General features: G+C 39.0%; 1 pseudogene; it reads left to right on the forward strand.

Annotated features, from left to right (window-relative positions):
* Positions 1-11,621, forward strand: part of LOC139006203 (protein FAM200C-like) — a 49,737-nt pseudogene extending 38,116 nt beyond the window's left edge.
* The last annotated feature ends 200 nt before the right edge of the window (positions 11,622-11,821 follow it).

The raw sequence follows: 11,821 nt of genomic DNA on the forward strand, positions 1-11,821 counted from the left end.
AGCTCCTGCATTGAGCATCTGCCCCATGGTGGTCAGGGCGTGTCGTAGCAACCGGTTGTTCTGCTGGTCTGTCGATCTGCATATTAGCCTTTTGTTATATGGGATAATGTTTTATTATGGGCAAGGCCTCTAATTCAATTTTTTTTAGGTAGTTAAAGGGAGGGGCAGAATTTTCACTTGAGCCTGAAGCTAAAATTGCCCTTAGCTCAAAAATCTGCATACCACTGAGACACATCTTGGTGAGGCTCATTCTGAACCCATACACTGTTCTATTATGTGTATAAGTATTGGGATCCATCTTATCTCTTTAGTGAAAGGAACCTTTTGTTATGTTACAATGACTAACTTTATCTCATGAGTTGTGTTTTGGCTTCAAGCCTGCAAGTATTCATGCAGCAACTTCAGCGCTTCTGTTCAATATTTACATGGCATATCTTTTATTTTATTTTCTCTAAATCTTTCTAGATTTTTATGTATTAGATAGGAATAGCCCATGGACAGAGACAGTAGTCTGGCTAAGGCCTGGAAGGGGTGGGTGCAGGGTGGAGGAGATCAATGGGGAAAAAAAAAACTGAAACAAAGGGACATCTGTAATACTTTCATCAATAAAGATAGATTTTAAATAAAGAAAAATATCTTAGTTGAAAAGAGTTTTATGTGAAATAATATAATTGCTCTACACTGTACTTTATATTCTCAACTCCTCTCAAAGAGATATTAATTGACCGTATGTCACTTAATATTAATTGACCCCATGTTCAATGACTGCAGGACTGACTTCCACCACACCCACCCAGCACTGACTGCCATGGGGCTGCGATCAGACCCTGCTTTTTTCCCCGGTCTGGAAGACCGAGGGTTCCATCTCCGTGAAACCCGGGTCAGTCTTTGCATCGGGCAAGTGGAATCGCTGAGGCCTATTTGAGAGTCGCAAAGGCTGGCAGCGTGATCTCAGAATAGTTAAAAACACGTTTGTGAAGTGATGCTAGGGGTTCTCATTAAAAAGCCCACACGTGTCTGTGCTGCACCAACAGGGTTGCTTTAACACAGAAGCCTCCATCCGCAAGCCCACCAGCTCCAGGAGCAGGCGGGAGGTTGAAAGTGGCCATGGGTAGATGAGGCCGGTGCCAAGCGACCTGGCAGGTGTCAGGGGCTTGGCTGTCTGAGCCCCAAGCGCGGGAGACAGGCTCTGACGTCATCACCGCGCGGAGGATTTGACAGCAGCGGCTTCAGAGCTTGTTGCTGTTTTGTTTTATTTATATCTCCTTTTCCCTTTAAACCTCTAGGTTGCCTTTGTTGGAGAGAGGAGCAGCCTTTGCAGCCTCCTCGGTGGAGAGCAGGCCTTCGATCTGGGTTCACAGGCAGCGAGACAGACTCCTGTTTAGAAACACGTGTGGGTCTTGCATTATTTGCTCTGTTACCCAAAAAGATGGTTTTAGATTCTGGAACATAAATGTGTTTCCTGCTTATCCACCACGGCAGGCCGAGCGCAGCCACAGGCACAGCCACAGTTCTTCACTCCTTCCCAGGCCTCCGTCCAAGGGCGGCTGTGCAGGCGCTTCACACAGGGAGGGGGACGGGGAGAAGGTGGGGCAGCCCTGCTTTTCCCAGACCTTCTGTCTCAGTCCCCATCTTCCTGCCCCGAGTTTGTAGAGTCTTCCTTTTGAGGCGGATTCAGGCGTCTGGGGGGACATGTTTATCACACGCTGTTTTCCGTGTGGGTGGTCAACAGGGGGGTGTTCCTGAATCAGGCTTCCTTCGGCATTGCAGTGGGGGGCGGGGGCGGGGGGAGACAGCATGAAGGTGCAAACACAACATGTGGGGACTTCTCACTGAGCACCTTCTGTATACCTTCTGTATACCTGGTGGGCGTCTCCCCTCAGAAAGGGCGCTCCCTGCATCTGCGACCAGTAGGTGTGTGTCTGTGTTGTGGGGTAGGGGGGGAGGAGGATGAGGCTGGTTGGCTGCTGCAGTGCCCTCATAGCCAGTGTCAGCGGGTGGGGCAGAGTACCTGGGACCCTGGATTCCCTCTGGGGTTTGCAGAATCTCCCCCTCCCTTTGTTCTCCCATTCTTCACGGAGGAGGCAGCTGTTGGCAGACAGCAGGGCGGATGGATCCTCCATCAGACCTACCACCGGACCTACAGGGAGGTTTCCTGACTCTTCTGTGTCCCCGGCTCACCTGAAGCCCCTAAAATAGTCAGGGTGTCCACTGGTCAGAGGCTCCCGTGAGCTCATGGAGGTAGGCCCTTGGTCATCGGTTTTTATTTTTTTTACTACATTGTTTCTGTGTGCAGTGATCACACTTCATCTGGAGCAGGGCGGGCTCAAGTGACCTTGTGGAGTGTCTAGGGCAGGGAAGCAGCCGCAGTGCCATGGTTGTCAGTGCCTGCAGCTCCGGACCACCCCACTTGGTTTTAAACGCAAACCCGCCTTGGACAGGCCTTCAAGGTCTTTTTTCCTTCTGTCTGCTCACATTCAAGTGCTGGCAGCGCTGGTCCCTTGGTGCCTGGCCTGTCCTCTTCAGATTCAACCTGCAGGACTACTAAGGGAGCCAGTCCAAGGGAGGGGAAGCAGCCTCAGTGCTGATCGCAATCACATCACGGGGCACAGGCAAGTCGGCACACAGGCCTGGGGTGCCACCTTGCCTGCGCCCAGGCTCTCCTATGGCAATGCAGCTCTCTCTCCCTCCGATTGCCATGCGATCACCGGCGCAGGCCAGCCGGCACCCCTGGCCCCCGGGGTTCTGGGGTGCCGCCTGGCCTGCCCCTGGCTCTCTCTCCCTCCAATAGCCATGGCAATCACAGGGCAACAGGCCAGCCGGCACCCCCCATCCCCGTGGCGATCATGGGGTAGCAAGCCCCCATCCCCATGGTGATCATGGGGTAGCAAGCCTTCCCCAGGGGTCCGGGGGTGCCGGCTAGCCTGCCCCGAGGCTCTCTCTGCCTCCAATCCACAATGCAATCAGGGATCACCACCACCTTTGCCCGCGCCCCACCTCTTGCCTGCCGCCTGGGTTTCTGATCTGCCTCCCAGCATTGTGGCTATGTATGCAAATTAACCGCCATCTTTGTTGGCAGTTAACCACCATCTTGGCTGGCAGCTAATTTGCATATCGCCCTGATTAGCCAATGGGAAGGGTAGCGGTGGTAAGCTAATTACCATGTTTCTCTTTTATTAGATAGGATATATATATATATATATATATATATATATATATATTCTACTGCCTTCTAGATTGTAATATAACATTCAGAATAAGACTGCCTTATTTTTTCTCTCTATATAAAGCAGGATACCTTATGAATAGTAATGCTCAACAAATACTTATGAAATACTAGAGGCCTGATGCATGAAATTCATGCATGGGTAGGGTCCCTGGGCCTGGCCAGTGATCAGGGCTGATCTGTGGGGTGACTGGTGGGGCAATTGGGGGGTCCCCCACTGGCACTGCCTTGGCTGAACTGGCGCTACCTGCTTGCGGGCCCTGACCCTAGCTGTCGCCAGTTGCCTCTGTCTGCAGGGCGATCAGGGGGGGGTCAATCGGGGCGTCCTGCTGGCACCTGCCTTGGCTGGCCTGGGGCCTGCAGTCTAGGGGAAGCTCCTGCATTGAGCATCTGCCCCTTGGTGGTCAGTGCATGTCATAGCAACTGGTCATTACACTGTTCAGTCGATTTGCATATTAGGCTTTTATTATATAGGATTCTGTTTTGTTCTTGAAAATTTTGATGTTTGTGAATTCATAAAGGTTTACTTGAGTGATCTACTTGTGAAACATTGATCATTTTCTATTTCCTTATCTTCATATATTTAGTTTACCAAGTCTCTGAAGGGCTGATGACTTTTCTAGCTTTTCTTTCCAACTAAAATAATAGCTAAAATGCCACTGTGTATTATTATTCATTTTTCACATATTCATATCTTAGATTAGCCCTAAGTCTCTACCAGTTCAAATATGTTTTCAATACAGCTTGATTTTGATTTATTGCATCTTACCAGCTATGGCCATTTTTACATAGAGGAAAAAAAAAAAACTTTTCAGAGATGCAATGTGTTTACATCTTATCAATTTTTTTAATGAATGGCAAAGAGGAAAACAAATGAAATAGTGGGTAAATTACAATAAATGTAAAGAATAGAATGTATAAAGCATTTGTTCCTATCTTAGCTCTATTTCCATGTGATTTAGTTGGCCAAGTAATCAATGAAAGACTTAGTTAAGTATTTGTAAAATACGGCTGGCCAAACTAAATTACTTCTATCATTCTTAGTGGTAAAACCCATATTTTAAAAGAAAGTATATATAGAAATTATCTCAATTTTAACATTTCTGAATTCCTGAATGCATTATCATAAGCCACATGCTAAAAAGAGTGGCAAGAAAATCTCTGATTCTAAATTGTAAAGAATAGTAGATCTAATTAATAATCCAAGACATTCCTATAAGCATGGCAAGGAATATGCTACAAATACATGTATCAATTTATGAAAAATAAAAATAATTAATAATGAATGATTTCCAACATTTTATAAGTGAGTGTATTTTATTTTAAGATTTGGCTGTGCTGTGCCCATATTTATGAAGATCCATTTAAAGATCTCTGTTAAAACTATTCCAAATATTTACCTGAGAATCTTCACTTTGTATCCATTTATGGTCTCCAGAGCTGTTGATTTGGTGAGCAGCCAAAACCCTTTTTGACTAACCACAAAGAATATGGAGGGACTCTGGCTGGTGTGGTTCAGTGGTTGAGCATCAATCTATGCACCAAGAAGTCACTGGTTCAATTCCTGGTCAGGGCGCATGCCTGGGTTGTGGGCTTGATCTCCAGCAGGGGCATACAGCAGTCAGCCAATCGATGTTTCTTTCTCATCAATGTTTTTATCCCTCCTCCTTTCTCTCTCTAAAATCAATAAAAACTGATTTAATTAAATAAATTGTGGAGGGAGAATTGACTTGGGGTGGTGAACGATACAATATACAGATGATGTATTATAGAGCTGTAAGTATGAAACCTACATAATTTTATTAACCAATGTGACCCTAATAAATTCATTTAAAAAATACCTTGAACTTGGGAATTTGCCATAATTGCTTTTTTTGTTTTATTATTATTTTTGAGGAGTTTTATTACATCAATTTCTTTGTGTTTTCTATATAGATGATCATGTCATCTATAGTAACAAAAGTATAATATGCTAATTAGACTGGACAGTCTAACGACCTTCCAGATGTCCTTCCAGACAACCTTCCCAACCAAGCCGGGGCTGCGAGGGCCAAGGCAAGCCGCCACAGCTGTGAGGGCCAAGCTCCTTGCATTTCGTGCATCGGGCCTCTAGTCTAGGAATAAAAATTGTCTTATGTGTCCTTCTCAAATTGTATACCTTTTATTTCTGTCTTATGCCTTATTGCAATAGCAAGGACTTTTAGTCTAAAGATTAAAAACAGTGGTGAGATGGGACATTTTACTGGCAACCACTAATTTCTTTTCTATCTCTATCATTTTACCTTGTCCAGAATGTCATATAAGTTGACTCATATAGCACAGTTTTTTGAGTCTGGCATTTCACTGAGCATAACACATTTGAGGTTTTTCCTGTTGTTGTATATATAACTAGTTTATTTCTTTTTAGTGATGATTAATGTTTCATTGTATGAGCCAGAGCTTGTGCATATATTCACCACTGAAAGACATGTAGGTTGTCCTCAGTTAGGAAGATTATGAATAAAGGCACTGTAAACATTTGTGTATAGTTTTTTCATAAACAGTTGCTTGTTTGTTTTTCATAAGGACAAGTTTTTATTGCTCTTGGGTTGGGATTGCTGAGTCATTTGGTAAGTATATGTTTAACTTTTTAGGCAGCTGGTAAAATATTTTCCAAATTGACTTTAATATATTTCATTCCCACCAGCAATGGATGATGAATGTTATGGTTTCTCTGATCTTGACAGAACTTGTTATAATTGCTCTTTAAAAAAATTTAGGCAGTCCATTCGTATGTAGTTGTATTTCCTCATATTTATGTAGTGACTGATGATGATGCCATGTTTCCTTATATTCTTTAATCACCTTAGGTTTTCTTTGGCAATGTCTATTCAAATCATTGCCAATTTATTTCATATATTTATAATCAAGTTTCTGAAGCTGTTTATATATTCTAGATGCAAATTATTTATAAGATGTATGTTCCAGAAATATTTCTCAAAGTAAATGGCCATTTTTTCATTCTTTCAACATTGTTTTTTATAGATGTTTTTAATTTTTATAAATTTAAATTGACCATTTAAAAAACATAGCATGCTAAAAAAAATAGCATGCTGCTGGTTTCTTACCTATCTGTAGCTATGCTTAATTTCAAATAACAAATGTTTTCAATCTTAGAAATGTATGTTTTATGCAAATTTAAGAGAATTACACAAACAAATTTTGATAAGTAACTATTTTTAAAAGCAGTTTAGAAAATAATTTTTGTTATATGCAAAATGGATTTCTTCAAGATTGCTCTGACATGAAATGTTTTTAAAGATAAACAATACAGCCTCCTACCTTTCATTGGGGAACAGTTAAGGTATATAAGGAATAATCTACAGCACACTTGCTTGAAGCAAACTTGTTCAAGCTCTAATATTCTTTAAGCCTTCATTTATAATTTTTTTAAATTGTGTTTTTATCTTAATCATATCATTTAAAGAGTTATTATTATATGTGATATATTTTTATTTTATTCACTTGTCACAGAAAAGGTCTTTTTACAATGTCCTAAGAGTATATAAATATTTCTATTCTTAGACCATGATGTTTGAGGTTATATTAGTATAACTAAAAATATGCACTTATTGGTAACTTAACACAATCAAGGCACTATACCTGAAAGTATACAGAGTCTCTGTGATTGAACTAGATATAAGCTAGTGGTTTTTGGAAAGGAAATCAAATTTGGGAAACTATAACAACTAGAAATTGATGAACAAAAGGTTTTCAGTGGGGAAATATAATATATAAAATAGCAGAGGTCAAAATGACTAGTGAATTATAATAATAACATATTAGATATGCATATAAGGAAAGATTCCACTTGTTAATATGTTTTGAAATTTAATGTAGATAACTATCAAGTTATCAAATACTCAGATAAGTATATGTTGTGATTAAGTTTTTGGTGATCCCATTTCATCTAATTATTTACTGGGAAAATTCATTATCAAAACTTTTTGAAATACTGGAGGGAATCAAAAAGAAAGATTAAAGGACAATATAATTAAAATTTGACTATACAGTCTAAAAACTGAATACATCCATATGGATACTAAGATGAAAGTTTAAGATATGAAAATGTAGGTGCATATTTTTTTATTATAAGTTTGCATAACCAGCAAAGATAATTCATCAATAATTCTGAGAAAAACATCATAATTTTTGAATTTATGCAATACAATAAGTAGAAGAAAATCATGCTATAGTTTAGTCACATACACTTAATTTATCAAAAATATATGTTTTTCAACTAATCCTAAGGCTTTATCAATGTCTGTTAAGTTTTATAAGCTTCATGTAAAAAGTCCATTTAAACTTTGCTTTACTGATTGGCATTTTTTTTTCATCTTAAGAATAAATTAATTCAAATGTCTTGATTTCTGAAATTATGATTAAGGATTACCTAATAGATTGTGTGTTTCATAGAATTCAAAAAAGATGCTCCATTTTCTTTTTTTTGTCTTACAAAACAAAACAAAACAAAACAAAAAAAAAAAACAACAACAACAAAAAAAAAAAATGAAGGAAGAGGAGGATAGTACATCAAATTGCCAGTACTTTCTACAAAGGTACTGGAGTTAGGGTAATATTTTTACCTTATTATCTATGTTTCATATTTTCTACAATATTATCCTATTTTATAATGAAAAAAATTATTTATCTTTCAAAATTCCCACATGAACATAGCATGAACATTCCTAGCAATAGCCACAAACAACAAGTATTAGCGAGGATATGGAGAAAAGGGAGCCTCATGATCTGTTAGTGGGAATGCAGACTGGTGCAGCCACTGTGGAAAAACAGTATGGATTTACCTCAAAAAATAAAAAAATGGAAGTGCCTATGACCCAGAGATTCCACTTTTGGGAATATACTAGTATCTGAAGAAACCCGAAACAGCAATTTGAAACTATATGCACTTCCAAGTTCGTTGCAGTGTTACAATAGCCAAGAATTGGAAGCCCAAGTGCTTATCAGAAGATAAGCTAAGAAAAAAAGCTGTGGTACATTTACACAATGGAATACTACTGGGCCATAAAAAAGAAGGAAATCTTACCATTGGCACAGTATGGATGGACCAGGAGAATATTATGTTAAGTGAAATAAATAAGACAGTCTGAGAAAGACAAGTGCATATGATTTCACTTATATGGAGAATCTAATGAACAACATAAACTAATACACAAAATAGAAACAGACTGATAGAGAACAGACTGACAGCTGTCAGCGGGTAGGTTTCAGAGTTGTGTGAAAAAGGTGAAGACATTAAGCAAACAAACAAACAAACAAACAAAAACCTTATGGACACATACAACATTATGGTGATTACCAGAGGAAAAAGGAGTGAGAGAAGGTAGGGGATAAATGATGATGGAAGGAGATTTGACTTAGGGTGGTGAACACAGAATACAATATACAGATGATATATTATAGAATTGAACACCTGAAACCTATATAATTTTATTAACCAATTCACCCCAATAAATTCAATAAAAATTTTAAAAGAACATTCCTATTGTGTACTCCCCACAAAAAAATATGGAGTTGTAATGTGTTTTTATTTGAAAACAAAACAAAACAAATGTAATAATTTTTATAATTAAAGAAGTAGTTGGTCAATAATTCCTGAGTCTTCAGGAAGAGTAGTTCTAATTGAAGGATGATTAGGAATGTTAGAAATCAGAAGTGTAAAGGGAAAGAGGATTATAAAAGAAAGGAAACTGCAGAAACCATCACATTTTCCATATGGGACTATAATTCTGTTACTGTATAATGTTACATCAACAGATTTGACATTTGCCCTGGCCAGTGTGGGTGTGGTTTAGCTGGTTGGAGTCTCATCCCATGCACTAAAGCAGCGGTTCTCAACCTGTGGGTCGCGACCCCTTTGGGGTCAAACGATCTTTTCACAGGGGTCACCTAAGACCATCGGAATACAAATATTTTTGATGGTCTTAGGAAGCGAGACACCACTCCTCTATCTGTCTCCAGGGGGGTCCACCCACATGCAAATACACCCACATAGGAATACCCGGTGTGATGACATCATCGCCCCAACCCTATCACATACACCCCGTACAAATACAGGTGTATGTGACAGGGTTAGCGCCATAATGTACTTATGTGGACCAGTCACACATGTGTAGAGAGCAGCTACTGTGTAGAAAGCAGCTGCTGTGTTGAAAGCAGCTACTCTTTAAAAGCAGCTACTGTGTTGAAAGCAGCAGTATTGGAGGAAAAATGACACTTCATGAATTATAATTACTGGGTAAATGTAAAATCATGTACTGTAAAATCATCAACTACTGAAAAAAAAAATATCTGTACCATGGGAACTTAATCTGGATGCTGATTGGTCTTTTTATATTCAGCTGTGGTTGATGTGAATACTGCCTCCTTGTGATAGTAACAGGTATGTAAAAAAAACAACACAGAATGGTAAATCATAGGAAACTTTAATGAACTGTATTGACTGAACTATGCCATGTATCATCTTTTGTATTATTAAAGCTATTGTTATGTATTATTTTCATTAGCAAACCATCCCATGACAATGGATCGTGTAGAGAAGAATGTTAAGAAAAGAAAATATAGTGAGGATTTTTTACAGTATGGTTTTACCTCAATAATTACAGCAGGAATTGAGAAACTGCAATGCGTTCGTTATTTGTTGTGAAGTTCTATCAGCCGAATCTATGAAGCCGAACAAACTAAAAAGCCATTTTGATAGCAAGCATCCAAGCTTTGCCAGCAAGGATATCAACTATTTTAGAAGCAAAGCTGATGGACTCAAGAAACCCAGACTTGACACTGGTGGCAAGTACCACAAACAAAACGTAGCAGCCGTTGAAGCTTCATATTTGGTGGCACTCAGAATTGCCAGAGCTATGAAACCTCACACCATTGCTGAGGATTTACTGTTGCCAGTGGCCAAAGACATTGTTTGAGTTATGATCAGAGACGAATTTGCTACCAAATTGAGAGCAATTTCCTTATCTAACAACACTGTCCACAGAAGAATAGATGACATGTCTGCTGATATTCTTGATCAGGTAATCCAGGAAATTAAATCTGCTCTACTTCCAATATTTAGTATCCAGCTTGATGAATCTACAGACGTTGCAAACTGTTCACAGTCACTGGTTTATGTGAGGTATATTAATGATGGCGACTTTAAAGATGAGTTTCTTTTTTGCAAACCTCTTGAAATGACAACTACTGCATGTGATGTATTTGACACAGTTGGTTCATTTCTGAAAGAGCGTAAGATCTCTTGGGAAAAGGTTTGTGGTGTTTGCACAGATGGTGCTCCAGCTATGCTAGGATGTCAATCTGGATTTCAACTTTGGTACTGAATGAGTCACCAAAAGTCATCGGAACTCACTGTATGATCCATTGGCAAATATTAGCAATGAAGCTGCTGCCACAAAAGTTACAAGAAGTAATGAAAAGTGTCATAAGTTGTGTCAATTTTGTAAAGGTGAGCACTTTAAACAGTTAACTGTTTTCACAACTGTGCAACGAGTTGGATGCAAAGAACAATGCTCTGCTATTTCACACTGAAGTGAGATGGTTGTCGAGAGGAAAAATTTTAAAATGTGTTTTTGAGCTTCATGATGAACTCAAAACGTTTTTTTAATCAGAAAGCAAGACCGCAGTTCGAAGCACTTTTCGGCAATAAAAGTGAACTTCAGAAAATTGCTTACTTGGTTGCCATCTTTGCCATCTTGAATGAGTTAAATTTATCACTGCAAGGACCAAATGCAACATGCCTCGATTTGTCTGAAAAGAGCTGATCACTCCAAATGAAACTTCAGCTTTGGCAAAAAAAAAAAATTGGATGAAAATAAACTTTACATGTTGCCTACCTTATCTGCTTTCTTTGAGGAACATGACATTGAACCAGACAAAAGGATTTACGATGATAATTTCTGTGAAAGAACACTTGCACATGCTTGCAGATGAAATTTCATCATACTTTCCAAATCTACCTGACACCCCATTTGCACTTGCCGGAAGCCCATTCACAGTCAAAGTTGAAGATGTTCCTGAGACAGCACAAGAGGAGTTCATTGAACTCATTAACAATGATGCAGCGAGAACTGATTTCTCTACAATGTCAGTTACAAAATTCTGGATCAATTGTTTGCATTCATATCCTGTTCTGTCTGAGACTGTGTTGTGCCTTCTTCTTCCATTTCCAACAACATATCTTTGTGAAACAGGGTTTTCCAGCTTGTTGGTTATCAAGTCTAAATACAGAAGTAGACTTGTTGTGGAAGATGATATTCATTGTGCTCTTGCAAAGACTGCCCTGAGAATTTCTGATCTGGTGAGAAAGAAGCAATATCAACCTTTGCACTGACTTAGGCTTTTTACACATACTATTGCAAAATGTAGCAATATAGTTTACTGTTGTTATATTAAGACTGTTACCCATGCTACACCATGCTTCAAGACAAAATTTCATTTATTTGTAATTAGAAATAAATATTTCACAATATATAATTACATATTGTTTTTGTGATTAATCACTATACTTTAATTATGTTCAATTTGTAACAA

This window comes from Myotis yumanensis, unplaced genomic scaffold (assembly GCF_028538775.1).
Source record: "Myotis yumanensis isolate MYYU_CA2020_CCGP unplaced genomic scaffold, mMyoYum1.0.hap1 SCAF_3, whole genome shotgun sequence".
In the NCBI taxonomy this organism is placed as follows: Eukaryota; Metazoa; Chordata; class Mammalia; order Chiroptera; family Vespertilionidae; genus Myotis; species Myotis yumanensis.